This window comes from Pipra filicauda, unplaced genomic scaffold (genome assembly GCF_003945595.2).
Source record: "Pipra filicauda isolate LSUMZ 115617 unplaced genomic scaffold, ASM394559v2 scaffold347_size1265977_pilon, whole genome shotgun sequence".
In the NCBI taxonomy this organism is placed as follows: Eukaryota; Metazoa; Chordata; class Aves; order Passeriformes; family Pipridae; genus Pipra; species Pipra filicauda.
Genome location: NW_024104473.1, coordinates 78,806 through 105,971, shown reverse-complemented (window position 1 = coordinate 105,971; position 27,166 = coordinate 78,806). Strand labels below are relative to the sequence as shown.

Here is a 27,166-nt window from a genome sequence, read left to right as displayed (position 1 = left end):
AGCAGCAGGAATGACCTGGGGTGAACTGACTGTGACCCCCATTCCCATCTCCCTGCACCACTGGGGGACAGGAGGTAAGACTTGGGAAGGAGGGAGAGTGGAGGCAAGGTGTTTTTAAGATTAGTTTTACTTCTCATTCCCCTGCTCTGCCTTTGATTCATAACAAATCCAGTTGATTTCCACATGTTGAGTCTGTTTTGCCCGTGACGGTGTTTGGTGAGGGATCTCCCCTGGACCTTATTTCAAATTATGAACCTTTGTTATATTTTTCCTGCCCTGTCCAGCTGAGAAGGCTGGTGGATAGAGAGGCTTTGGTGGGTTCCTGGCATCCAGGGTCAACCCACTACATCTCTTTTCTCCCATTTTCCTTGCTGATACCTGATGTTTTTATGCTCTTGTGCTCCTCCCGAAAAGGAAATGGTGATGATGCTGCTTACCTTGGTTTCTTTTATTTTGCCAGCCACCTTTCCAGTGTTTTTGGCAGTCTATAAGCAGCCTCTTGTGATTCTCTTGCCCTTTTGGTCACAAGTTTTGCTGGATGCCTCCTGCGAGCAAAAGTACTTTCCACCACTTGGTCTAAGTATCAGAGGCCTCTCAGTTGGCTGCAGTTCTCTGGTATTGATTTGGGAAACACTGTGATAAACATTTTGTCTTGCAGAAAGGAAGCAGCTTGTCAATTATTTGCCTCATATGTGAGACAGATAAAGCTTACTCTGTGCACAGGCTTCTGAGTTGGATTTTAACTGCTTTACAGGCATTAAATTGGTATTTGCATGGCAAGTATTTAAACTTGGAATTAAGATGTGTGTTTGAGCAGACACATAGCTGTGTGTCTGGGCTTTTCAGGTGGGATGTACTCAGAGGGTGAATTCAGAGCCCACTCAGGTGGGATGTACTCAGAGGGTGAATTCAGAGCCCACTCTTTAATAGAGTGCCAGATTTTACTGGACCCATGTGGGATTTCACCTTGTTTTTCTTTTAAAGCCACTAGAGCATTATTTTGCTATGGCTACTCCCCCACAAAACCCTGTTAGTAGTGCGTGAGTGTGCTTTAAACTCAGTATTTCTCTCTTAATTGAAATTCTTTTGTACTTTTCTCTGTATTTTTGAAGGGGGTTTGCATTAGGCAAGGCTTCGGGACCTCTTGATGTAGCAGATTTGAGCGTTAACTGTGCACTTTACCCCTTGAATGGATTTTATTCTCTCTGTTCTTGAGCGGCAGAAGGGAACAGGCATTTGTGCCCTGGCTGTTTTGATTCACACTCTGGTATTATTGATAAATTGAGCCAGCAAAATACACACAGATTGGCAGATTGGAGGTGCCAGGTTTGTGTCCTTTCAGGATCAGAACAAGTTACTGCATTTAAAGTTGCTGAAGGGAAAAGTAATGCCATGTGATAGACAAGGCTCTAAAAGCATTTTATTTTTTTTTTGTTCCAAAATATCCTGGACATCAGTGCTCCTAAATGCTTTTGGCATCTCAGCGTTGCCAATGGCAGCCAGCCTGGAATTAGCCAGCAATTAACACTCCCTGAGGATTTGCTAATAGCTGGAAGGGGTGGGTGAAAAGGGATGCTGAGCAGGGTGGTCGGAGGGTGAGTATCCTTCACTGTGATCAGGCTGAGAGAGCAGCCACCAGGAAATCAGGCATTTCCCCCCTGCCTGGTGATAAAACCGAAGTGTCCTTAAGTGCTGCAATTTCCTTAGAGCCTTGGCTTTCTTTTTCTTCCCGTGGTGGTGGCGGCTGGCTGTAGTTTCAGTCTGATATTAGAAGGTCTTTAAGAAAACCAGTGTTTCATGGGAAATCCCCCTCGTGACTTCCTTCTGAAATAAGAACAGCAATGATAATAAAAATAAAACATTTTGTTTCTCTCATGTTTCATTTACTGGTATTTTGTCCAAACTAAGTTTTTTGTCTGTGCTCTGGGCAAAAGCAATGATGCCAATAAACAATATCACATTTTCTCTGCTCTGGGAGTGTTCCAGGAGGCTGCTGTTGCTGACATTTTCATTCCTCAGTGGGGCTCACGGCACATGTGTGACCTGAGAACATCCTGCTGTGCCTTCAAAGGATGATCTTCCACAACCCTCTCTGTGTGAAGGTGGGATCTCCTCTCCTGACTTGCCAGACATCAGTTTAATAAGAGGACCGAACTGAAGATCCTCCTCGGAGGTGACTTGCTCTCCTCCTCCTCTCCCGACAGGGAGAAGGTTAATGAGCTCCTGTTGTAACCTCAGAGAGACTCTCAAAACCTTCCAAAGCTGTGGGGAAGGGCTGCAACTCAGAGCCAGACATCCTGAGTGAAGTAAATGCTCTCAAAACACTTGAGGGAGGAAAGGTTTGGGGTGGGGATGGACAGCTTGGCTTTTAAGGCTTGGACTTTCTTCTTGGCTCCCCAAAGTCTCCCTGAAGCCCAGGTACAGAGCAGCTGCTCTGCCAGGTCTGTGGATCCTGTTGGCAGCAAGTACTTCTGTTAAATTCCTTATTTCACCTCTGACTCCACACAGGGGGATTTGGGGCTCATTTACCCTTTTTGGCAGTTTGTGTTAAATCCCCTCCTGGTCCCGGTGCTGACTGTGGTGCTCCTGACTCTGCAACCTCGCGTTTGCCTCTCACAAAGCCACTTCAGAGGAGCTGAAAGTGCCTGGAGAGAGTTTTAAGCCTGGCTACTGCAGAGTGCAGAGCTCCTCAGTTTCCTTTTTAAAGGCAGTGAAAGCTGCCATTGTGTTAAAATCAAGAGGGATGTGAATCTCCAAGTCTCAGTAAATTATTCTTGTCACTCAGTGTCTCCTCCTGCATTTGGATTTCTCTGAAGCTTATTAAAACATACCTGAAAAATAAGAAGGGGAAACAGCACCTCGGGTCACAGTAAATGATGTTGTTTATAGTTTGTCTACACCAGGAAAGACAGTAAATTAATTTGAGCTCCTCACATCAGGGAGACTTCAGATGACAGTGAATCTCTGTGGGGACACCATGTGCAACCTGATTTCTAACTTTTACCTAATTTTGAAAAGAAGGAGTGGAAATGGGTGATCTCTCTCTGTAAATTAGGACCTGGACAGACAAATCACCCTGGTCTGGAGAAGGAAAGAATGGCCTCATGTTTGTGGTGTGGAAGAAATGGGTTGTGTTCTTGTCTGACACAAACCTTGTGTGACCTTTCACAAAGCACTAAATTAGCCCAACTTTTGTCTTCCCCTGTTTTATAGCAGCTCTAAAATGCTCATGAAGTCTATTATTTTTTTTTTTTTTGCTAGTTTAGCTTCAATTGAAGTGTTTGTGGTTTTCCAGAGCAGATCAGATTGTGTGGCATTGCCCTTCTTACCGTTCCCACTCACTCACGGTGTCATCCTATCCCAGGAGAGCATTCCATAGGGCCAGCAAGTTCCCATCAGTGGGGTGGGGTGGGTGCAGTTACCTCAGAGTCTTCCAGGCCCAAAGGTAGGATCCTGCAAACACCTGAAAAATTATGATTGTTTTTTAGTCTAAACATGACCCATGGAAACCACACAGAGAAAAGACACAGAGAGTAGACACAAAAAATATCTGTGACTTGTCTAAAACCCACTGGTATTTTGGAATCTGCAGGTGTCACCAGAACACTTTGTATAGTGGAAAACTGTTCTCTTTACAGATTACTTTGTGAAGTAAATGAAGGACTCTGTATTTTCTTCCTTCAGTGTGCAGACAGAGCACTCCTTGTGCCAGTCCTTCTCCTGGCTTTGGGAACTGTGCGTGACCAACCTGATCTCCACCTTTCAACCTTCCATCTGGAATTCTGAAAACCTTCCTGAGAAAATGTCTGTTAGTCTTTGTAACCTTTTTTATTCCCCGGAAGAGAGCCTTAAATTGAGACTGAGAAAAGAAAGATGTGCGTAAACCCTTGTTTTGGAAAGAAAGGGAAGAATCGTGTGCTTCAATCCTTGAAAATTGCTGTATTACAGAGGACAGCTCCTGGTTTATTTTGTTTGTTGATGATACGTGTTTCTAAGGGTTTATTCCCCGGTTCAGACTCATTAAAGCATCTTTTGGAGGAGTCCCTTTTAAGAAGGGAGCAGGAGGGATGGAAGCAAAAGGCCGCCCCTGTCTTAAGGTGCTCTCTGACTCAAAGTGCAATTACTCATGTTAAATCCTAACTCTCAAACATTTATCTTGAAAAATGTCCCATATTTTTCTAAAATGATTAGATTGACCAAAGAAATGGAGACCTATTTTATATGATGATACCTCGTGAAATTAAGGTTGACAGGCGATAGACTTTCTCTTGAGAGGCACTTGAGAGAGAAAAGTAATCAATGGAGAAAGTTATAGGGAAATGTTAGCATAAGAATGAGTGGTTTCAAATAGTCTGCTCATAAATTCAGGCTGGACTTCAGAAGTTTGCTCACAGATAGAGGAAATGAGGTTCTGGAATGACTTTCCAATAATAATGGAAAAAGCAATCAAGCGAGTTGTGAGAGACGAAATAAGTTTTCTGCTATAAAACTTCTCATCTCACTCATTCCCTGGGAAGTTCCTCACAGGCCTGTGTTCCTGCCCTAATGGAAATTCCCCAGGGGACAGGGCTGGCAGCGTGGCATCCTCCAAAGCCTCCTTTACTGGGAATTTTCAGAATGGAGAGAAAGACACCTCTCCCAAGCTTTTAGGAACCTTTATGGGTAAACAGTGGGTTGAGGTGACCCCTGGCTGGCTGCCAGATGCACACCCAGCTGTTCTCTCATACCCCTTTCCCCAATAAACCCCATTATTCATGTTCTGGTGGAGAAGTTCAGAGGGAATTTGTTGGTTCTTCTGCCATTGAGCCTTGAAGTGTGGAAAAAAATCCCTTTATTTTTGAGCCTTTCTGACTTTCTTCACAGTCAGCATCACTAAAGACCTCCGAGAGATGTAAACAGCAACATTCCCATTTTACACATAAAAATAAACCTTGCTGGCTTGCTTGGAACTAATTTTCTAATTAATGGCCCCCTGATTTTGTTTTTTCCTTAGAAGTTTTGTTATTCCTGTGGATAACAGTCCTTTTGTTGTTGTTAGGCTCGTTTGGGTTATTTGTCCCCGGTGAGTGCCTCTTTTGATTTAACTTTAGGCAGTTGGGCACAACAATATAGAGAGGAGAAATGAAAGTGCACAGAAAATATTCATTAAAAATATAAGTCCTTGCCTTACTTGCCAGGTGCAAGATTGCTTTTCTAGAGATTCTTTTCTCACAGCCTATTAACAGCCCCTTGTCTTTTTCTTTTTTTTTTTTCCTAACCTTATATTTCTTTCCCAAAATGTGTTTAACTAGTGAAAACATTCTCCTTTAAAGGTCACACCGCTCTCAGATTGACTTGACTGTTGATTGCACTTGAGGTCCTTGCTTTAATTCATGTTAACCCCATTTGTTTTTAATTAAGCAATGTCTTTTAAGCAAAGGTAGTCCATCACTGCTGGCAACAGGTGAGTTTTGCTTTTTAATATTCAGCCTTGTATTTTAGTTTAACAGAGAGGAGGCTTTGAGGGTGATTTACTCAGACTATAGATTTTTCTAAGCAGGAATGCAAATTGTCTCACAGTTTTGCAAATGTCCAATTTAACTTAATAGCTTTCAAAGTGAATTGGAATAGGAACAACTCACCTGGACACAGACCCAATTGCATATTAACATATATTAGCTTGGGATCAAGGGGGTACCAGGTGGTATTTATGTTTATTAACACTGACCTGTCCAAAAGTAACCCTTTCAGAACCAATGGGCTGATTCCTTTCTCCTTTCCCCTTTCCCTCTCTCTTCTTTCCCTCTCTGTCTCCTGTTCCCCTCCCTGTCCCTAATATTCACCCAATAATGGTCTGGGTTTGACTTATCAAATACAAGTTTTGATACCTGGGTTATAGTGCTTAAAAAAAATGGAAAAAAACCCGAAAAATCCCAAAGGAAAGAGCCACAGATTTTCAGGGTAAGCTCTGGCACTGCTTTTTTCCATCAGCTTTTTTAATTTTTCTTGTTTTCTGAAGTGCATCAAAGAAGAGAACACAGAGAAAGTTGTCTGTATTGTTTGTTTCTTGTCTGTGTTAATCATTTAATGCTGATTACTTGCTTAAAGCACAATTTCTGTGCAAAGAAACCAACCAAGGAAATGTAATCCTGTCTAAAATTTGCAAGTGAAAGGGCAATGAGGGTCTTAGAAAGCATTAAAACCTTTCAGATGATATTTGGCAGCTGAAGGCACGAGAATTCTTAAATCTTTCTCGATTTGTAGTGATTAGTAAATATTACACGTGACTTTCTAGGAGTTTTGCTTTTCCTTTTATGCCATCTCTATCTTCTGACAGCAGAACTGGAAATTCTGGCAGTTGTGACTGGAATGTTAAGAACTGAACGAGGTGTTTTTAGTCAGTAGGATTCATTAGCTGGTTTTGCTTGAGTTGTGTAATATCATCATTATTATAGATATACCTACAGAATTAATTTGCTTTGCTTTTACGAGACAGAACAGAATTTCTTACATATTTATTTCTTGGTGATTAAGCAACAGTAAACCCTTTACTTCTAAGCAGGAGATTTTTCTCAAAACACCTAAATTTTTTTTTTATTTCATGTATTCAGTCCTTCTCCCCCCCACCTTGCTGGAGTTTTTGATAATAGATTCTTAGCTTTTTCTACTGCTTCTTGGATAAAGTAATGAAAAGGAAGCCAACAATGGTAATCAAACTGCATTATAGCAAAGCTCTGCCTTTCAGCTCCCAATTGCTGCAGAAATTGGGCCCAATTCATTCCATGTAAATGAAATTTCCTTCCTCTTTTCACAAACATGTTCCCCAAATACTGTGTATTTCTTCTCATTAATTCAGGGAAAAGCTCAACCTTGAAACTCAGCAATTATTAGAAGTTCTCTGGGCTGCAGAAGATGGCAAAACTAGCTGAGGACACCAATAAATACAGTAGCCACACACATCTTGCTGCTCCTCCTTCTATTTTCACTGCCAACAAGGAGCAGACAAAGTGAACAATAAATGGACTTGTTGGAGCTGTTAGGAAAGAAAAAAATCCAAAAATGCAGTGCACATGCTTTTTACTATGTGATCAAAATGGTTTTCTCTTTTTTACCTGCCAGGTTTCTTGATGTTTTCTTTATTCCTGGTTCTTTTTTGGCCAGGAGAAATTCATAGCCAAGTCCTGTCTGCTTACACAAAGGCTCCATTGATCCTAACTTTGTGATGAATGGGTAAGAGTTCTCTTCACTTAAAATCTTAGGGGGCTTTTTAATTTATTTTTTTTTCCCCTCACTTGGCACTCTGCTCAAAGAGGTGTGTCTGTTACTGTCTCTCACAGCCACATTTCCAGTGTTGCTGCTGCTCTGTGCCTGTGTTTGCACATGTTATGAAAAATGTGCTGGAAGCTCCTTCCAGCGTTTTTGTTGCATCCCTGTATTTCTTCTCTGCACATCTCTGATCCTGGTTCATGGAATCACAGAACATCCTGGGCTGGAAGAGACCCACGAGGACCATCCAGTCCAACTCCTGGCCCTGCACAGACACCCCAACAATCCCACTGTCCCTCAGAGCGTTGTCCAAACCCTCCTGGAGCTCTGGCAGCCTTGGGGCTGTGCCCACTGCCCTGGGGAGCCTGGGCAGTGCCAACCACCCTCTGGGGGAAGAACCTTTCCCTGAGATCCAACCTGACCCTGCCCTGACACAGCTCCAGCCATTCCCTGGGTGCTGTCCCTGCTCTCCACTGCTCAGCCACAGCCCTCCAGAGGAAAAGGAAACACCTGGGACACCAGGGAGCAGGGAAAGAGAGCAAAGAAGAGATAGGAGAAGTGAGCAAAGCTTGCTCTGAGTGCAGAGGTGATAAATGCTCGGCTGAGCCTTGTTACTGAGCCACGTGGCAAATTAGTGCCTGGAAAGAATTTTTTCTTAATAGGAAAACGTTGGACAGCTTTTGTGCAGTGACACTGGGGAGGAAATGACTCAGTGCTCTCATTGCTTCCCAAAACTGGAGAGCTCAGCTCAAGCAGCAGTGAATTCTCAGCGTGTCTCCCTCCCCTTCTCCCTCTTCTCATTCCCCTTCTCCCATTATCACACAGAGGTATCAGAATTATGGAATGTCCTGAGCTGGAAGGGACACACAAGGACCATCCAGTGTGACCCCTGGCCCTGCACAGACACCCCAACAATCCCCCCCTGTCCCTCAGAGCGTTGTCCAAACACTCCTGGAGCTCTGGCAGCCTTGGGGCTGTGCCCACTGCTCTGGGGAGCCTGGGCAGTGCCCAACCAGCCTCTGGGGGAAGAACCTTTCCTGAGATCCAACCTGACCCTGCCCTGACACAGCTCCAGCTGCTCCAGGGTCCTGTCCCTGCTCACACAGAGCAGAGATCTGCTACCTCAAAGGTGGGGATGGTGAAGGTGTCCCTGCAGGAATTCTTGCCCTGTGTTCTTCAGAAAGAGCTCAGCAGAGATCTGGGAAGTAGCAGGAAAGAAACCAGATAGGAGAGGGGAAAAAATAAATCCACAAAGCAGATTTGAAAGGCAGCAAAATGCAGCTGGCTTCACTGGAGCAAAAATGCCTTGAGAGAAAACCCAGCATGAAGTATGAAACCCCCTGGGCCTGACTGAGCAGTGATTTTATTGCTTTGCATTTGGTGTGGTCACACCCAAGAGCTGCCATTTCAGACCCCACAGACACGTTAATAGAGGCAACACTATTAATGGGGTGAAATTTGTGCAAAGCCTCCCCCAAACCAAAATTCTCATCTTCTTCAACTCCCAGTCTGCACAAGGAATTAAGGGTGGCTGATTCCCAGCCTGCTGGGATGATGTGCAAAACCTACTCACGAATAAGGTTATCAAGCAGAGGTGCAAGTGCTGAGCTCTGCTCTGTGTGAGCAGGGACAGCACCCAGGGAACAGCTGGAGCTGGGTCAGGGCAGGGTCAGGTTGGATCTCAGGCAAAGGTTCTTCCCCCAGAGGGTGGTTGGGCACTGCCCAGGCTCCCCAGGGCAGTGGGCACAGCCCCAAGGCTGCCAGAGCTCCAGGAGGGTTTGGATGATCCTCTGGGGCACAGGGGGGGTTGTTGGGGTGTCTGTCCCAGGGGGAGTCCCAGTGATGCTCTGCTTAATTTCTGGAGGGCAGTTATGGTTAAAACAACACAGCTTTGGAGCCTGCTGGAGTGCAAATAGGATTTTACAGAATCATAGCACAGTTTGGGTTGGATGGGACCCTAAAGGTCATCTAGCCCAGAGAAGCTGTGGCTGCCCCTGGATCCCTGGAAGTGTCCAAGGCCAGGTTGGACGGGGCTTGGAGCAACCTGGGCTAGTGGAAGGTGTCCCTGCCCAGGGCAGGGGGTGGAGATGGGCTTTGAGGTCCCTTCTAACCCAGACCATTCCATAACTCTATGTGCCACATTCAAGCATTGATCTTCCATGTGAGAAGTGTTTAAATTAAGATGGTGCCATCACTGGAACTGGCTGACAGGCACAGGGCTGGGATGTGGGGGAAGAAGCCAGCATTGAAAACCCCACTGCTTTTGTTGTGTTCAGGATTTCACTCTGAATTTCAGAATATTTTCCCCTGACTGTGTTGTGTCCCTCTGTGGGAGAAAAGGATGAAACTCGGTGCCTTTCAGCTTCCTGAGGATGGTATTCAACAGAATTTATGTTTTGGAGGGGTAAAGGAGATTTCTGGTGATGAGAGAGGCTCTGTTTGAATCTAATCCCTTTCACCTGTTGAGCAATTATTGATGACTTTCATTAATAGGGTTTTGTTGCTGGTGCTACCTAAAAGAGAGCAATCAGTCCTGCATCAAGCTACATGTGAAAAGCCTGTCTTTATTTGCATGGTAATGAAGTACTACCTAAGGTGTTAGAAGTAGAATCAGTAGGCTAATGAGATTTTATGCAAACAATCTCAAGTAACAACCTGGTCTCACCCTTAGATAAAAGGATTTGTTGGAAGTAGGAAAATACTTTTAAGGTGTTGGGTATTTTTTTTTTTTTAAAAAAAGATGTATTCTTATATCAGTGCAAATTGAAACACGAAAAAGGAACTGTCTTTGAAAGTAAAATATTACAGAAAATAATTCCAATCTATCTACATGCTGTAGTAAATAAAGGCCTAATCAGGTTGTTTCTTGTGAGAAGGGGTTTAGTCTTGTGCATCAGTTTTATTCTTTTCTTTGCCACTGATACTTAGCCTTCTGGATGAAGTTCACAGCTGGAGGCAAACCATCCTCTTTGGAATAAAAAATAAAATAAAAAAATAAAATACTAAAGCTATTGCCTACAACTCCAACTGACACACTTTGCAGCTGGGGAGAACTGACCCTAAAGGTACCAAGTTCTGACTGAGCCAAACATGCCACAGTATTTTGGGAAAAATTGTGGATATACTTCCTTAGCATTGAATTGGTGCCCTTTCTTTATTCTGTTTTACTTATGATCGATTCTCAAATGTTTTAAGTGTGTCATTATTGCAGAAAGCCCATTTTTCTGCTGCACTGGCTGGCTCCAAATTAAGATTTGCTGCAGTTTTTGGTGGGAAGAGGGAGATGAACTCTGTGTTTGCTTGGAGAGAGACAGAGAAATCTGCAGGGAACTGCTGTGGCCAAACCCTGTTTGGTCAGTTTGGCCCAATTATGGGGCTGAGGCATAGGAAAAACATGCCTTAAATGCATATAAGGTGCTGTGAAATAAGGTACAAAAGTATGAGTTCAACTTTGTGAGGTAGTTTGAAACCTCACAAACTGTGGGTTTATCCAGCAAACAGAAAAAATACAATGTAAACTATGCAGTTTATTAGAAAGACATGACAAAAAACAGAGGCACAGTCAGGAACCTCAGGCAAAACCAAAAGAAATATTTAGTAAAGATAGAGCTAAATGAGTCTCTTTTTCTATTTTCCCAGCCAGCTCGAGTGTGAGAGAGAAAAACCACATTTTTATCCAGAAATCTGTGCTCCTGCCAACAATCTTCATTCTCTTTGTGCAAGAAATAAACCAGTTTTCTACGATTTTCTCAGGTTGGTTTTCTGATGGACTCCAAGGAAAAGGATGGGCAGAAGAGGAAAGCTTTTTGCATCCTTAAGGAGGCATTTTTGCTGTCAGCTGCTCCTCCTGTAGGACTGGCAGCTCTGTTCCTCATGGGATGGGGCAGGGGCAGCTCTGGAATGGCAGAGCTGTTGTTCAGCCTGGGAGAGAAGCACTCCCTGTCCCCAGAGTGTTCCATCCTTTTTCATGAGTGTTCAGAACTGGATGGAGGTGAAGAGTCATGTTACCCTCAGAATCCCAGGATGGGTTGGGTGGGAAGGGACCTTAAAGCTCATCCCATCCCACCCCCTGCCCCATCCCATCCCATCCCATGCCACCTTCCACTAGCCCAGGTTGCTCCAAGCCCCGTCCAACCTGGCCTTGGACACTTCCAGGGATCCAGGGGCAGCCACAGCTTCTCTGGGCAACCTGGGCCAGGGCCTCCCCACCCTCACAGCCAACAATTCCTTCCCAAATATCCCATCTGACTCTGCCCTCTGGCAGTGGGAAGCCATTCCCCTTGTCCTGTCAGTCCAAGCCCTTGTCCAGAGTCCCTTCCCAGCTCCTTTGGAGCCCCTTTAGGCACTGAAAGTTCTTATAAGGTCTCCCCAGAGCCTTTTCTTCTCCAGGCTGAACAATCCCAATTCTCCCAACCTGCCCTCACAGGAGAGCTGTTCCATCCCTCTAATCATCTTTCACTAATGAATAGATAAATTGAATGAATTTTCATTAAAATCAAATTACTTCCTGCTAAAAATGCCAAGGAATCTGGTTCCTTTTAAGAAAAAACCCAAACTTTGTCATTTCTCAGTTATCATTTTCTTATTATTTTTCTCCTTTTTATTTTTTTACTTGCTGCTGAAACCAAGGCCCTGAAGAAGTGGGCAAAGCAGCATTTTGTGGCAGAGCACTTGTGAAATGTGGGATGTGCCTCCTTTGAATTTCCTTGGGATACTGCCAAGATGCTCTTTGACAGGCAGCAAGTGAAAGGAGTGTTCCTCGAGGTGCTTCATTCCACCTCAGAATTCCCTGTGTTTGGGAAAGGGATTTGAACAACCCTAACAGCTTTTGTTAAACAGTTGTGGGGTATTTTTTTTTTTTTTTTTTGCTGTGGGGAAGAGAGTGAAAAAGCTGAGGCTTTCTGACTGGTGGGATTTGAAAGTTGGCTCAGTGTGGGTGTTGTCTCACTGATTCCTTTTCGCTTCCTTCCCTTCATTGATTGCAGACCAAGTGAGACCTGTGTGAGCCCAGAAATGCTGCCCCAAAATAGCAGGGGGCCAGTTCCAACAGCTTCCCAGTTCCCAGCTCTCTGTTGTCATCACAGTGAACACATTTCTGGAGACAAAAGCAGAATGTCTGAGCTTTGTGTGGTGTCCCTGCTGGGCACTGGCAGGACAAGGCTCCTGTTATCTGTATTTTGCTCCATGTGCTGCACTCTCTGGGCTAATGATGGGTTGCTTTTTATTTCAGTCTTTGAGCTCGAAACTGAGTAAAATTGGAGAGAAAACAGATCAGAGGGAAGAATAGATTTGGTTGGGGTGTTGTTTTCCAGCAGCTCTTTCCACAATTTTGTTTACTGGAAACAATAGGAGTTTTCAATTATGCATTTCTCAGATTTTTAATTGAAAGGACCGTTATTAAAAAGCTCTGACAAGCTAAATTAGGCTTTCTGCTTTGCTTTTATCAGGTCTGATGAGAACTCGCAATATAATCTGTAACTATTTATGAGTCAATTTTTTTCATGGATATAAATTCCTTTTTAATTTTTCTGGGAGGTCCTTCAGCTTCTCCTGCTATGGAGCCCAGGGGAACCAGAAAATTAAAATCTAAGGCAGCGATTACAGTGAATTATAATTTTACTGTTTCCCATATGAAGAATTAGCTTCTTCCATTTCTTGTTCTTGTTACAACCTTTGTCACAAGCATAAATTATCTAAATTTTTTCATGGTTTAGTATTCCATGTAAATTCCAGTGGAAGGGAGACAGTGTGACCTCTGTGCTGTCCTGCTTTCTGCTCTGGGATTATTTTTCTGTGTCTTTAACAAAAAAAATAGCAAAACCAGTTGACTCCTGGCAGTTCTTTACAGCAGAGCCATTGAGAAATTAGGATTTTTTTGTGGTACTTAGGTGTGGAAATAAACTGTGTGGAAAAGTATTGGCAAGGGGGGGAACCCGCCTGGGATTTCTGCTTCTTATTACTTGCCCTGGATTTCTTTTACAGCCTCCAAAATTAAACTGAGCTCATCCTGCAGTGGGGTGGGGACAGATTAGATGTCTGTGGCGCTTGGGCTGTGGTTCAGTGGAGAACATGGTGGTGGGCCTGCATTGAGCATCTGATTTGGGGATCTGAAAGGTCTTTTCCCACCTTAATGATGCCATAATTCTAGAGAACACCCAAGTAACTCCCCGCTCTCTGCTGCTTTATCATGAGTTGGGTAATGAACATAAAATAGTTCTTGGGGTTCGTGAAGAGGGAATTTTGGGAGCACAGTGAGGCTTTTCACAGTGGGACCATGAACTCCTCAGGAGACCTGAACTGAGCCTTTAGCTGAGCACAAGATTTCACCGGGAATTGTAGTGACAGGACAAGGAGTGATGGGTTCAAACTGACAGAGGGGAAAATTAGGTGAGATATCTGGAAGAAGTCCTTCCCTGTGAGGGTGGGGAGGCCCTGGCACAGGTTGCCCAGAGAAGCTGTGGCTGCCCCTGGATCCCTGGAAGTGTCCAAGGCCAGGCTGGAGCAACCTGGGCTAGTGGAAGGTGTCCCTGGCCATGGCAGGGCATGGAAATGGATGGGCTTTAAGGTCCCTTCCAACTCAACCCATCCTGGGATTCTGTGATTTCCAACCTCATAACATTCACCTATTTTGTTATGGGTTTATCTGGCCTTGGTTTCTATGAAAAATTGAAATGAGAAGCAAGTTTTTGTACTTTTAAAAATCATTAAGGCTTGGAATTTATTTTTTTTGGGGGGAGGGGGGGGAAGAGGGGAGTGGTGGTTTCATCCCCTCAGTGACTGTCAGTGGTGTGTCATGGTCACAGATCATACAGTGAGGATCAACTCAGGCCCCATAAACAACCAACTGCTGCCTTGTGTTGGACAGTTCCTCCTGGTGTTTTATTGCTTCAGGCAGAAACACAATGTTATTTGCTTCAGAATCACAGAGACTCACAGAAAATTGGGGTTTGCACGTGTCCTTTGGCATTATTTTCCTGCCTGTGTCACACCCCCTGTTCCTGAATGCTGTTTCTTACAATCTGCTTCTTCAGTGCTGGATTTTACATCTCTTGTAGAGAAGCAGAGGAAAACCTGCTGCATTCAGAGCCAGCTCTCCCACTCCAGGAGCAAATGCCTGGAGTAAAAACCCTCACCACTTGAACACCTTTCCCTGTATTTCCCATTAAAGTGATTATTGGAGGTGCTGAGGAGACAATAACCCTCTCAAGCTCTTTGTGCAATGACTTGAGCACAGCAGATCATTTATGGGAGGTGGTTTAGAAAGTCTCAAAGGCTGTTTCCAGAGCACTTCTGACAGTGGGGAAATCCAGTTGGTTTTCTGGGAAGCACAGTTGTTGGTCAATAGAGCAGGAATTGAGGGAGAATTAAGGACAATTTGGGAGTGAGGGAACTCGTGCACAAAGTGTCATAAACCCTCTAATTTCCCAGGCACTGGTTCTAATATGATCCATTTATTGAAGATAATCCATTTTAGGTAGAAATTTTGAAGGATATAAGAATTCCTGTGGGTTTTACTGAGGTTACTGAGATGTGTAGCACAGTGTAAGAGCTTTTATGGTTTTTCCAGTCTGGCCAATGTGGACTGGACAGTTTTTTACTTAACTGGGGACCCCTGTAACATTGCCATAAATGCTTTTTCCTGTGCTTTGCTTCCATGCCTAAGAGTTTCCCTGAAGAGCCTCATTTTCTGCAACCCCAGTGAGCAGATTTTACTTATTAAGGGATCAACATTTAATTCAGACTAGTTGTATGTAAATGTGAAATTCTTACAAAAAATTATTGTTTCCACTTTGCAGAAAAGGTGGTTACTGGTATCAGCTTATTATTCTGTCTGAGAGCTTTGATAATAACCTTTGTCTCTCTAATTCCAGGGATTTAATTTTGGAGTAGTATCAAAAGGAAATCACTGTAAAAGTTATGTTGTGTCTCAGGAACAGCCAGCATTCTAAATTCTTATTAATTGCATGGAGTTGAAAAATATCATTTCAGAAAAGCATTTGACAGAAATGTCTCTGACAAAGCATAGAACAAGGATGTAAAACGGAAAATATAATAGACAAGGGTTCCACATTTGTGCTTTGTGGCCATTTCAAACAGTGCTTCCCTTGGTGTTGCATCACATCTTCTTATTACTGTGGAAATCAGGGCAAAGCAACAATGTTGGTTTTGTATTTGTGAACCTGGTGAGTGGCTTTATTGAATATTTTAAGATTTGATAAAGTGGTTTAATTGGAAATCAGTCCATTCCTCTTCAGACTGAGGAATGAGGTTCAGAGCTGTTCCAGCTGCCCCTGCTGAAGGAAAAAAAAAAAGGCCTGGCTCCAATTTGGAGGAACATCTGAGTGAGTTCCTCATCCTGAAGTATCCACGGGAGTCAAGAGAAGTTAAAGGTGCATAAATGGTTTGCTGATTGAGCCTGTGGGCAGTGCAGCTCATCAATAACAAACTGAGGGGATTAAATAGAACCTGCAGAAACCAACCAACCAACCCCCCAAAACCAACCAAACAAGGCAGCCAAACTCTGGAAATAGAATCTATCACGCTTTCCTAAAGAAGGCAATTTTCCTGATGTGGTGCTGCAATGTCTGGATTGAGGTGGGCAGAGGATCATGTGCTCAGCTAACCCCTGGCATTCCAGTCATCCAGCAGCAGCATTTTATCAAAAACCAAACAGAGAATCAAAATATCAACAGCAAAGAGCCAAATGTGACCCTTTTCTAGCAGAATTTTCCCAGAATGTGCTCATAACCAGCTTTTTAAATATCAAATGTTATATCTCACTGGGGGTGCAAAGGCAGGGGCAGAGAAGACCCAGAGCACTGTTGCAGCTTCTCTAATCACTGTGTGATCCACTGAGCCCAAAAATGAAAGGTTTGCAGGGAAAAGGGCAGGAAAATGTTTGAAGAGCTGCTCTTTTGGCATGAACGAGGCTTTTAGGGCTTGGAGGAGAAAGTTTGAGAGGTTCTCCCCAACCCCCCTCTCTAGTTATATGTCTGACTACATATAGTGAGAATTTGAGGAATGTTAATCAAAAAGTTTGGGATTCATACAGAGGGTTTGGCTTCAAATATCTGACCTGAATTTCAAGCTCAGCCCCATTTATTGTGTGTAAGGGGAGGTATTTCAAGGAAAAAAAGAGAGAGAAAAATCAGTTCCAAGCGAATCCAGAGCAAGGGATTTCTTTGCAAATACGGAGAGTTACAAACTAGTGCAGAATCTGGGATCTGCAGAAACTCTTCTTCAAATGGAAATAGAAACACAGTACAATTTATTTTACCTTTTTCTTAGATAAATTCTCCTCTGTGGGCAAGAACAGATGTTCAAAGTATTCCTGTCCTTTCCCCAACTGTGTTGGTTTTTTGTGGTTTTTAGCTTGTGGGCCTGAGAGCAGGAGAGTGATAATAACAAGGGAAACAATACTAAAAAAAATCCTTTTATTTCATGTCTCATCAAAGGATTGAACTCTTTGAATATAATGAGACTGCACAACTTTCAGAGGTTGAAATGTAGCAAATCCATGACTCCTACATTAGCAACTCTTAGCTCATGGTGGATGAGTCCTTTCTTTTCCCTTCTTTTCCCTTTTTTTCTGGTTTCCAGCATCACAAACCACCTGTAAACTGCACATAGACAGATTAAATCACAGATATTCTTCTGATGACCTGCTGCTAAAGAATAAACTCGAATAAATCTGAATTATTGAATTGGAAAAAAACCCAAGAGTGAGGTAATTTTCACTTATCATACATGAGTGTATAAGATGTATTTATTGTTCTTGATTTCCTTTGATTCCATTTCACGGAGACATCCTGAATTTCTGTCTCTAGATCTCTCTCTCTCTCGGTGCTCATCTCGGAGCCTCACCAAATTTGGATCAAAGGCCACATGGAATAATGTGGTTTTCCCACCTGTGATTTCTCTTTTGCAGGTTTAACTTTAACTTTCCAGTGGGTGAAACTCACCCTCAGGTTGGGACCTGCCTCGAGTCTGGAGTTTGGAAGTGGATCTAAGTGAAAACCTGCAGCCTGAGCAGGGTCAGCTGAGCTCCTTCAGATGGGCTTCCCTAGGCTGGAATTAAAAATCAAGGAATTCTTAAAAGTATTTACTCTTTCTTGCAGCCACAGATCCTGGAGTTATTTGATGTGTGTTCTTTCTTCTAGCCTCTGTATCCAATGCCAGCATATTCCAGAACAGTTTCCTAGGGAATTCAGTCTTCCCAGCCTGCCCTGCTGCCCTATTTCAGATGTATTTCTGAAGGCTGACCCCGTGGTAATATTAGGACTTTAGCTCCTTTTTCCCACCTGGTTTCTTTCCCACCATTTTCTTTCCAAAGCCCTGGGTTTTCCCATTAAAGCTCTTCATAGATTAATGTTTCACTCCTCCAGTGACATTTCCCTTTCATCTCTCAAAATAAATGTGGAATTCCTTCAAAATACCATCTCGCTCTGCTTGGTCCATGAAAGCAGAGAACAACTCCAGATCCCAGGGAAGTTGATGGGAAATTTGTAATCTAGTGAGTTCTCTGACAAAAAGAAGAGATTACTCTCTTTGTGAGTAAATTAAGTCCCTGGTTTAATATGTATGGTTTTATATATATATATATATATATACCTCAGCTGTGAAAACAATACAAAGGACAATAACACTTTCTAATTATCTTTTCCATCCCCTGAAGTTCCTGCCCACAGTTTGTGAACTTGTGCTCCCAAGGGAAGTGGGTAGAACTACTGGAGGTGCCTCTCCCCAGCCCCACGACTGGGAAAAATGGAACATTTTCGTTTTGAAGGCTCGAAAATGTACTTAAAATGGATCTAAAATGCTGATTTTCTTGCCTAGGGGAGGAATACTTGCCCATACTCCAGTTCTTTCCTGCAGTAGATGGTTATTATGTAAAGTTAAGCAGTGTTAGCAGGAGCTTCCTTGCATGTAAATGTGTCTGAGGCTGTGCCAAGGGGTTCTTGCCTTTAGAGGAGTCAGGATTCAGACTTGGGCAGAGTAAGACATTCAACCTACTTATGTTACCTCCATGGAACAGATAAAATATCAGCATCTCTTCTTCCTTCCCCCTCAGGTCTGGAAATCTGCCCATGATACTTTGTTTTCTGGGTTTTTTTTCCCCTTAAAAGGAACTCAAAATGTTGTGTGAAGGTGTTGCCTAAGGGGATTTCTTTACTTGGCATTTTCTGCCCTTCAGCTGTTTCATTTCAGAGGAGAGGAGAGTAGGTTTAGATTGGGATATTGGGATATTGGGAAGGAATTGTTGGCTGGGAGGGTGGGGAGGCCCTGACACAGGTTGCCCAGAGAAGCTGTGGCTGCCCCTGGATCCCTGGAAGTGTCCAAGGCCAGGTTGGACGGGGCTTGGAGCAACCTGGGCTGGTGGAAGGTGTCCCTGCCCATGGCAGGGGGTGGCACTAGTTGGGCTTTAAGACCTTTTCCAACCCAAACCATTTGATGATTTGATTGTCTTGTGAAATGAGCAGCTCTCTCTCAACACTGGGCAACAGTGGAAAGGAAAAGGAAACAAGTAATGCTACTTAATAAGTAAAAAAATTATCACTTTTTGTGTTTGATACACTTCTAGTTGACATCTGATCTAATTCAAGTGATGTGATGCAGATTTGATTTTAAACAGTGCTGGTATTTTTGTCATGGTTCCCATATTATCTCCCTTGGGTTTTTTTGGGTAACTTCATTAAGCAATGCCTGTTTGTTTGAAAGGTTACCATAATTTACTAGTTTTTATTTCCGACTGTGTTCAGAAATTTGATGGGATTTGCTCCTTATCTCTGTCTGATATGGTTGTCTGTCTTTTAAATAAAAATTCCCATGCCCTAATGAGTGACTGAGATCAAGTTTGACAAGAATGAAACTCTGGTGGTGTCATTCTCTTGGGCTGCTTGAAGGTGTCCCTGCCCATGGCAGGGGTTGGAATGAGATGAGCTTTAAGGTCTCTTCCAACTCACACCATTCCATGGCTCTGTGATTCTGTGACATTCCACTGAATTAGTTAAGCAGGGTTTTATTGATGTCACTGAAAACAGACACAGGTCAGAGGTTTAAATATTTTCCTAAACCAACCAGGGGAGCTGTGGCAAAGTGTGATGGATATCCCAGCTCGAAAGGGAAGGGAATTCAGGGCTTAATGGAGAGCTCATTAAATTCCCACAGGCAGTAATGCATGGAAAGTGTTACATGCAAGGAGCAGAGTATTCAGAAATATTTATGAGGCTAATAAACGGCAGAATTAGCTTGGTGTGTCCTTGGGGTCACTCAGTTGGGTGTTTTTGTGCCAGAGGGAAGAGGGTTGACATTTCCAGACGGGACAACCACAGGAGTCCCCGGGACATCTGGGGGGCACCTGCTCCGTGCCCGTTTCAGCTGCTAAAAGAAGAAAGAGGAGCCTTTAGAAGAGGTTTGTGGAGATAAGGAGGGCAGCTCCAGCTGACCTGGTGGAGGGATGCTCAGAGTTCCACCGTGGCATCTGACCTCTCCTCTCTGCTCCTGGCAAAGAGCACTTCTCTGCAGTGCCCTAATTGGCCCAGATCCTCTCAGCTCTCAGCCTGCACAGGGAAAAAGTCACCGAGTAAAATAATTTGTCAGGCTTGGGAGAAGTTTTCACCCCAGGACACTGACATATTGGAGCATCAGAAAGGGTAAAAACTTCGGTTTAGGCTTTCAATAAGACAACTTGGCTAACAGGAGGAAAAATGAAAGGAGAATAAATAGGAACTTTTACCTTCTGTGCATAAAATGAGCCTGTTTCCTGCTCCCAGGAGACTGAAAATGATGATCAATAATTTGCAAACCTGCTGTCTATTCAATGGGTTGTGGGTTTATGCAGCAGTACTGGGTTTTATAATAGCTTTAATCCCAAATTAATTTGCATCCCTCTGGAAGTGGAACGTGGCAGAGGGACTATGAGAGGAAAAAGAGATTCCTGGTAGATTCTGACTCAAAGTGAGTTGAAATCCTGGGTTCAGCTACAACTGCAGGGCTGTGGAGAGAAGGAATAGGTGTATCTGAGATAAAATGTACACTAGGGTACTGGAGCTAATACCATGAAACCTCGTTAGGGTTTGGGAATCCAAGCTGCATTCCAGGGGCTTAGAGCTCATTTTCCAGCAATTCAGACTTGAAAAGAATTCGGGTTTTAAAGTGGGGTGACACTGACTTTGTGTGCCCTGAGGATTCCACGCTGCTCCCCTACAGGGGCTCAAGAGGAGACACTTCCCTGGCTTTGCTTTACAGGTTTGGACCTGCAGTAGGTGGGATCTCCAAAGTGGCCTGGCCCCCTGTCCATATGGATGTCCAGGGAACCACAGGGTGTGCTCACACCTCTGGAAACACCAAAATGCTGATTTTGAGGCCGAAAGCCTCAAGTTGAAGTTAAAGCGTCCTCGGCTGAGAAGCTGGGGAGATAATTTCTCATGATTCTTCTTTTAGCTTTGAATCCTGGGCCTGGGAAAAGATTGAAATACAGCAGGAATTGTGGCTGTTCCAAAGACAAGCACAGGGAAGAGCTGGCAGGCCCAGGACAGTGTGAGCTGTGATGCAGCACAGACTTAAATATGCTTGAGGTCTTTTCATATGCAGCAGGTAGGATCTTTTTTTTCCCCTTTGAAACCATATCTTTGATTTATCCTGATGAAAAGAGAATGCCCCCTTGCAAATCCATTGACTTTTACATTAGCCATAATCTGAGATTGCCTCCCTGGGACCAGTTCCCTTGGGGAGCAGAGAATTTCAAAAAAGGGACAGTTTCATGTAGAGGGGGATTGGCACTTCCTGTAGCAAGAGGGAGTTTTAGAGTTGATTTCCATGTAGGGTGAAGATAAAAGCTTTTCACTGTTGCTTAACCTTTATTTGTGGGTGATTTTGTTAACGAGTTCTTTTGTTTTGCATCGTTTCTCTGTTCTTTTCGGTTTCTGCTCTCGGCAAATATTTTCACGTCCTCTCTGCCTTTTGTCCTTGGCTTTGGTTTACATTCCTCTCAGTTCTGTTTTTTAGACATGTTTTTTAGGCAAGGAGAAAATTGTGCCAGCTTCTTCAGCAAGGTGGAGTCAGTGAACATGAAGGTGGGGATGTCTGAAGGCTCCTTTGTACCCTCGATTAAAACTGCCTTTCAGGGAAGCCCGTGGCTAATCAGCTTATAGCACATATATTTGGCTATTTGCCTAGCCCTGATATTAAGCTCTGTTCCTAGGTGTCTGTGGATTATTTTAAATTCTTTTGTGATCACAGAGGCCTCGGTGCAAAGGTGGGACCCACTTGCCCGTGTTAACAGCCCAAAAAGAGGCATCACCTGCAGCCATTCCCACGTGCAGAGCCATTCCAAGGCAACTGGGTTTATTATTCCCGTGCTCTTCACACTCGTGTGCCTCAAATTGGAGTGAAGCCACTGGAATTTATCTGCTGTGTCGAGGCAATCAAATGCCAGGGAGTGGCAGTCGTTGAGGATGGATTACTTTGGATCTTACCATCATTACCTGCCTTCAGAAATATAGGGAGACATTCAGTGCAAGGAGGGACACTTCAGGTTTTAATTGATAGCTTCAGAATGCTATTAGTAACTTTTCTTTTAAGTCCTTCCATTCATTAAAGATTATAGCCATAGGTGGGGCACACAGAGGGAACAATGCAAGCAGTGTATGATGAAGTCTGACAGAGCAGAGGGTTTTCTAACTCTTTCAGCAAAAGAAAAATGCAGAGCTCTCAATCAGATCTCTGCATTTTAATGTTGAGATGTTTTAATGATCCAAAGCAGGTAATTTCTTTCAATCAGTAAAGCATTATCACTTAGAGCATAAGAAACAAAGCAAAGTTGTTAAATGGCAGTGAGGCACTCGACCATATAAATTGATTTTTGCTTGTGAGTGTATAATTTTAATCAAGTAATTAGTTTGGGCTCCATGTTTTTGAAAAAGTCAGTGTTTTCCTGCGTGAATGCTGTAAGTATTCAATAAGAGAATGGATTTTAAAATGTGAATATTTGATCTTATGTGATACTTGGCTTGGCTGTACAGATATAATTCAGAACCTTCTCTGTGTGTATCATAAAGTTGGATTATGGCAGAACACACTTTACTGACAGACTGCTAATAATTCATAGCAGTGCTAAGGTGAAAGATAATGAGCATTTCTCCAAGGTCTGAATCTCTTGCATGCAGATCTTTTGACTCTCAAAGTCAGGTTCTTGGAGTCAAAACTTTGCCATGAGTTGTAAAATTAAATGTTTCTGTTCCTCAAATGGCAGAAGATGGAGTTGTGAAAAACGGTTTCTTTCTGCTGAGAATATCTGTGCTGGTAATACCTGTCCTGCTCAGTTATCATCCTTAAAATATTGGTTTTAGGTGGAAAAGGGCAAACTACCCTTTGCTTTACTGTTCTGGAGTGGAGGGAGCTCCAACAATTCCTATTTGTCCATTGGGATGGGTGAGTGACATCAGTCTCTACTTGATAATTGTTTTTCTGGCTTTAATATCATTGCTTCAATAAATAATGCATTATACTCATAGTTAGAACTCCCTGTACTGTGTAGTAAATAATTCTGATGAAGATCTCTTAGTCTAATCATTATCATCATCATCAATTTAAATAAATAATTTATTTTATTCACATAAATGTATTTGGGTTTCCATCCTTAATCCTTTAAGCATAAAGCTTAAATTACACCTATAGACTCTTTTAGACAACTATGGGACCAGGATTGGATCCAGCTGCACCCAGACTGTTCTCTGAGAAGGATTTTGGAAAGCCAGGGGGTCCTTTCTTCACCTTGTAGCTCAGCAGGAGGGTCTCCCTAACAGCCCTTTGTCTGAAGCTCCCATTCTGCCTGCAGTGCTGTTACAAACCAACAGCACTCTGCAGATTAATTGGTGTTTGTACCGCGGGATTTTTTTTGTAACCACGATTTGCTTTCAGCTGGGAAGCCTGGCTGTGAATGGCATCATGGCATCCCAGAGCCCTCGTTTTTGGGACAGGTTTCCAGCTAAAGGCTCAGTTCCCCAGTAGATCCCAAGGTGGGAAGGTCAGTGCTGACCTGGGGAAGTCTTCAGGATGCTTCACTTCTCCCGAGTCACTGCCTGGGCCCATTTTCAGGAAGCCTTGCAAAGGCAAATCAGCTCCAAACTGCACCCTTGGCTGCCTGCCTGGCTCCTTAAACATCCTCGGGGACACCCCAGGAGCCTTTTGCTGCTGGGAAAAATTCCATTGACTCCATAGGGCTGAACCCTCACTCCAGCTCTTTAATGCCTCTTTGGTAGCTGTACCTGCTTGGTGCAATTTGCTTCTTGGCCATCCATTCCTCTGCACTGATATTCCCCATTTCACTTTTCATTTTATCCTGTTACTTTCTTCTGATTTAAGTTGAAAGTTCACCTGATAACCAGTTTTTCTGTAATGCTGATTATATGATGTCAGTAAGTGGGAACAGCAGAGCCTCTCTGCTTTCACTCAATGGGAAGTGACACACTGCTGATTAAAATTTATTGCTAATATGCTTTGATGAATGTTTCAGAGCGTGTTATTGGGTTAGTTTTTTTTTCATTTCTGGATGCTTTCTATTTCTGTTTTATCAATTCTGTTTCCTCCGATTGTTTTAGACATAATGTATGATGCTAATAACGTGTCAGCTTCAAAAATCAGGAGCAGAAATTGATACTTCTTCTGAAAACTGCAGGGAGAGGGGAGAGTGATTTATAATGTTCTTTAAAACAAGCAATTACGTTTGTTGATTGAGATGCCAGTTACATACATAAAAATAGGGGAAGATGTTTGAATTTTCTGCTTCAAATTATCTAATACCAAGCTGTAATTCGTAGCTGGGAAGCAGATTTATGATGCAAGCAAGCCCAACTGCCAGCAAAAGGACTCTCCGCTTCCCAGCACCTCTTCAAGGCTCCTTTAAGCTTCCAGCACTCCTTGAGAAGACTTTCACGGAAGTTTTATGGCTGTTCAGTCCATTAATCTCTGCTCATTTTTTCCCTCTTTATTCAATAATGCCACGGTTCAGCTGCCCACGAGGAATCGCTCATTTTTCTTTCAGAGATCCAGGTTCGTTCCATTTTTGGGATAACATTTTCTATAATAACCCCTACCTTGCAATAAAGACTAAGGGGAGTTCAGCTGTTGGTTGATGTAAAAAAAAAACAAACATACATAAGGTGCTGTAAACTAATTCTTCTCTCTTCCCACAGATATTTTAGTCCTTGAGGCCCCTTTTAACAAAGCACTCAAGTGTCTGATTGCCTTTACCCATCACATCTCATCCATCTCCCATGTGTTCCCATTTTCTCTTGGCTGGAATTCCTCCATAGTGCTCCTGGAAATTTGCTCCAGGAATCTTCTTGGAGAAAAGAATTCCTATTGGAGCAATTCCTCTGCTGAGCAGGAGTGTGGATGTGCTGCTCTATACGTGTTAGTGCTCAACCCTGTTTTTCCACCTATCTCTAACTGGGTTTCCATCACTGCCAGCTGATTGTTTCTTCTCTATTTTCTCCTTTATTCAAATGTTTTAGATAATTTTCCACCGCCTGTATTATTTAAGATGTTGCCACAACCTCAGATGTGTCCAAATTAGGCCTTTTTGATTTGTTCCCTCTCCCCATTTCTCCACTCTTTGCCTTTCTGGTGCTAGCCATGTTTCCCAAAACAGATTAATTTGCCAGCTTTCTTAATGTAATTATTTCTCAGCCTTCCAGGTCCTTTAGGAAAATATTAAAGAGTGGGAATGATAACCACAATTCCCTTGTTTCTGCAGAAGATTTCAACTTGGCATCGTCCTCCTCCTCCTCCTCTTCTTTTGTTTGCATTCAATTACTCAGGTTTTGCATCTGTCCAATCCAATTTGAATTAACATTTCAATTACTCTTTCATGGAAAAAGAGAGTAAATGCTTCATTAAATCACATGCTTTATTAAAATACCCATTGACATCTATAAAGAAACTTCCCAACATGATGTTTTACAAGTGGTTTTGTGCAAAATATCATAAACAGTCTTGAAATATGTAAAATTTTTAATTAGGTTGCAATATAAAATGTCAGATTTTTAATGCCTTCTGTGTGAGGGGATGATGAACTGATTTAAGAGGCAGAAGGTCTCAGGTTTCTGGAGGAAATTTATGTGTTTTTGTAGGGAAATGGAGTGTTGGGGTCCCTGTGCAATCACAAATCACAGGACACTGTTCTTGTCATGGAACAAAAAGATCAGCCCTGTGCCCCCAGATATCAGCACAGAAACTTTCCACTGCTGGAGAGGGTTGGGTTGAGGGCCTGGAGTTGTTCCCATTTACCCACAGCTCCTGTGGAGTCAGGGAAATAGTGTGGGTGTGTCCCCAGGGGCAAAAAGCCAGCAGAATCCCTCAAAATCCATCAAAGTTGTCCCCAAATCCACCCAAACCTCCCCAAATCCAATTGAAACCTCCCCCTCCCCAAATCTCCCAAAGTCCCATTGAAATACGGCAAAATTGTATCAAAATTCCACTCAAAATTTCAGCAAAATCCCCCCAAACTCCCCCCAAATCCACTTTAAATACCCACAAAATCCCATCAAAATTTCCACAAATGCCCCTAAGATGCCACAAATTTCCCCAAAATCGCACAAACCCTCCCAAAATCCTATCAAAAACTGCCCCAAATGCACCAAAATATCTCCAGTTCCCCCCCCCCGAATCCCCAAATCTCCCCAAATATCCCCCCATGTCCTGAAGTCCCCCATTAAAAATGATTAACCCCCAAACTTAGGAACTTTCACCCCAAACCTCCCCATTTTTGGGGCCGAAAAAATGACATTTTAGGTTAAAAGAAGTGCTTAAATTTGCTCTTAACTAAGGTGAGTTACTACTGTGGGCAACTGGCTACAGAGTTACACTCCATATAGGTAAAAGCAACCACTAAAGTACTTAAACTTTATGGTTTATGGTTTGTCAGCCTTTGTGTCTCTGAATAATCACTCAGCAAAAAATTAAAAAAACTAAAAAAAAAAAAATAAAATCAGATATTCTTGTTTCTTTCCATTCCCTCACTCAGTATTTCATTTTAAACCTCCTTTAAATTTCCTCCAGCCAGAAAGAAGCTGGTAAAGCAGTGTCAGGAGCTCTACTGGGGCAGAGCGATGTCTCTGCTCCTCCACTTGCTGAGCAGACTCCTAATTATGGCAGGAAGATATTTTATAACAAAGGCATAAAAAAAAAAGCCCTTTTTTACTAGCTGTTCACACGCCTGCTATAATTAGCACTACACTGGGAAGTTTGCTTGCAGTTCATCTGAACACATCTACTTTTAACCTCGATGACCGAGTTGTTTCTCATGTGCTCAGTCATGGATTAATGCTGAAAAGATGGAGGTGACCTTTTTTTTTCCCCTTTTTTTTTTTTTTTAAACCCTACAGCCACTCAGCCTGTGAATATATTAGCTGCAAAACCATTTCATCAGTGCTGCAAGACTGAAGAACTCCCAGGTTTGACACAGCTGTGAGAACTGCTACAGAAGGGTAAAATACTTATGAAGACAAGAATAGGCTTTATATTGCATTTAATCTAAGCTAATAATTTTGTCAATCTATTTAATAATTTGAATTATCACAGGGGCACAGCTGCCTCCCCATGGGCAGCAGGAGAACCTCAGCTCTGGTGCCTGGAGCACCTCCTGCCCCTCCTTCTTCCCTGACCTTGGGGTCTGCAGGGCTGTTCCTCTCCCATTTCTCACTCCTCTCTCCAAAGTTGCTGCTCCTGCAAGATAACTTTTCCCTCTTCTTAATTATTTTATCCCAGAGATGCTCCCACTGCCCTGATGGGCTTGGCCTTGGCAGTGGTGGGTCCATCCTGGAGCTGCCTGGAATTGGCTCCACTGGACGTGGGAGAAGCTTTACAGCCACTCCTGTAGCCTCCTCCCCTACCAAAACCTCACCCTGAAAACCCAGTA

The 27,166-nt window shown here is 43.1% G+C and overlaps 1 long non-coding RNA gene across 1 annotated transcript; it reads left to right on the top strand.

Moving 5' to 3' along the window:
- Positions 1-26,903, top strand: LOC114002958. The gene is made up of 6 exons (XR_005564678.1): positions 1-74; positions 1,979-4,097; positions 7,099-7,209; positions 10,885-10,998; positions 22,596-22,677; positions 24,257-26,903. It is a non-coding gene; the product is annotated as an uncharacterized LOC114002958 (long non-coding RNA).
- The last annotated feature ends 263 nt before the right edge of the window (positions 26,904-27,166 follow it).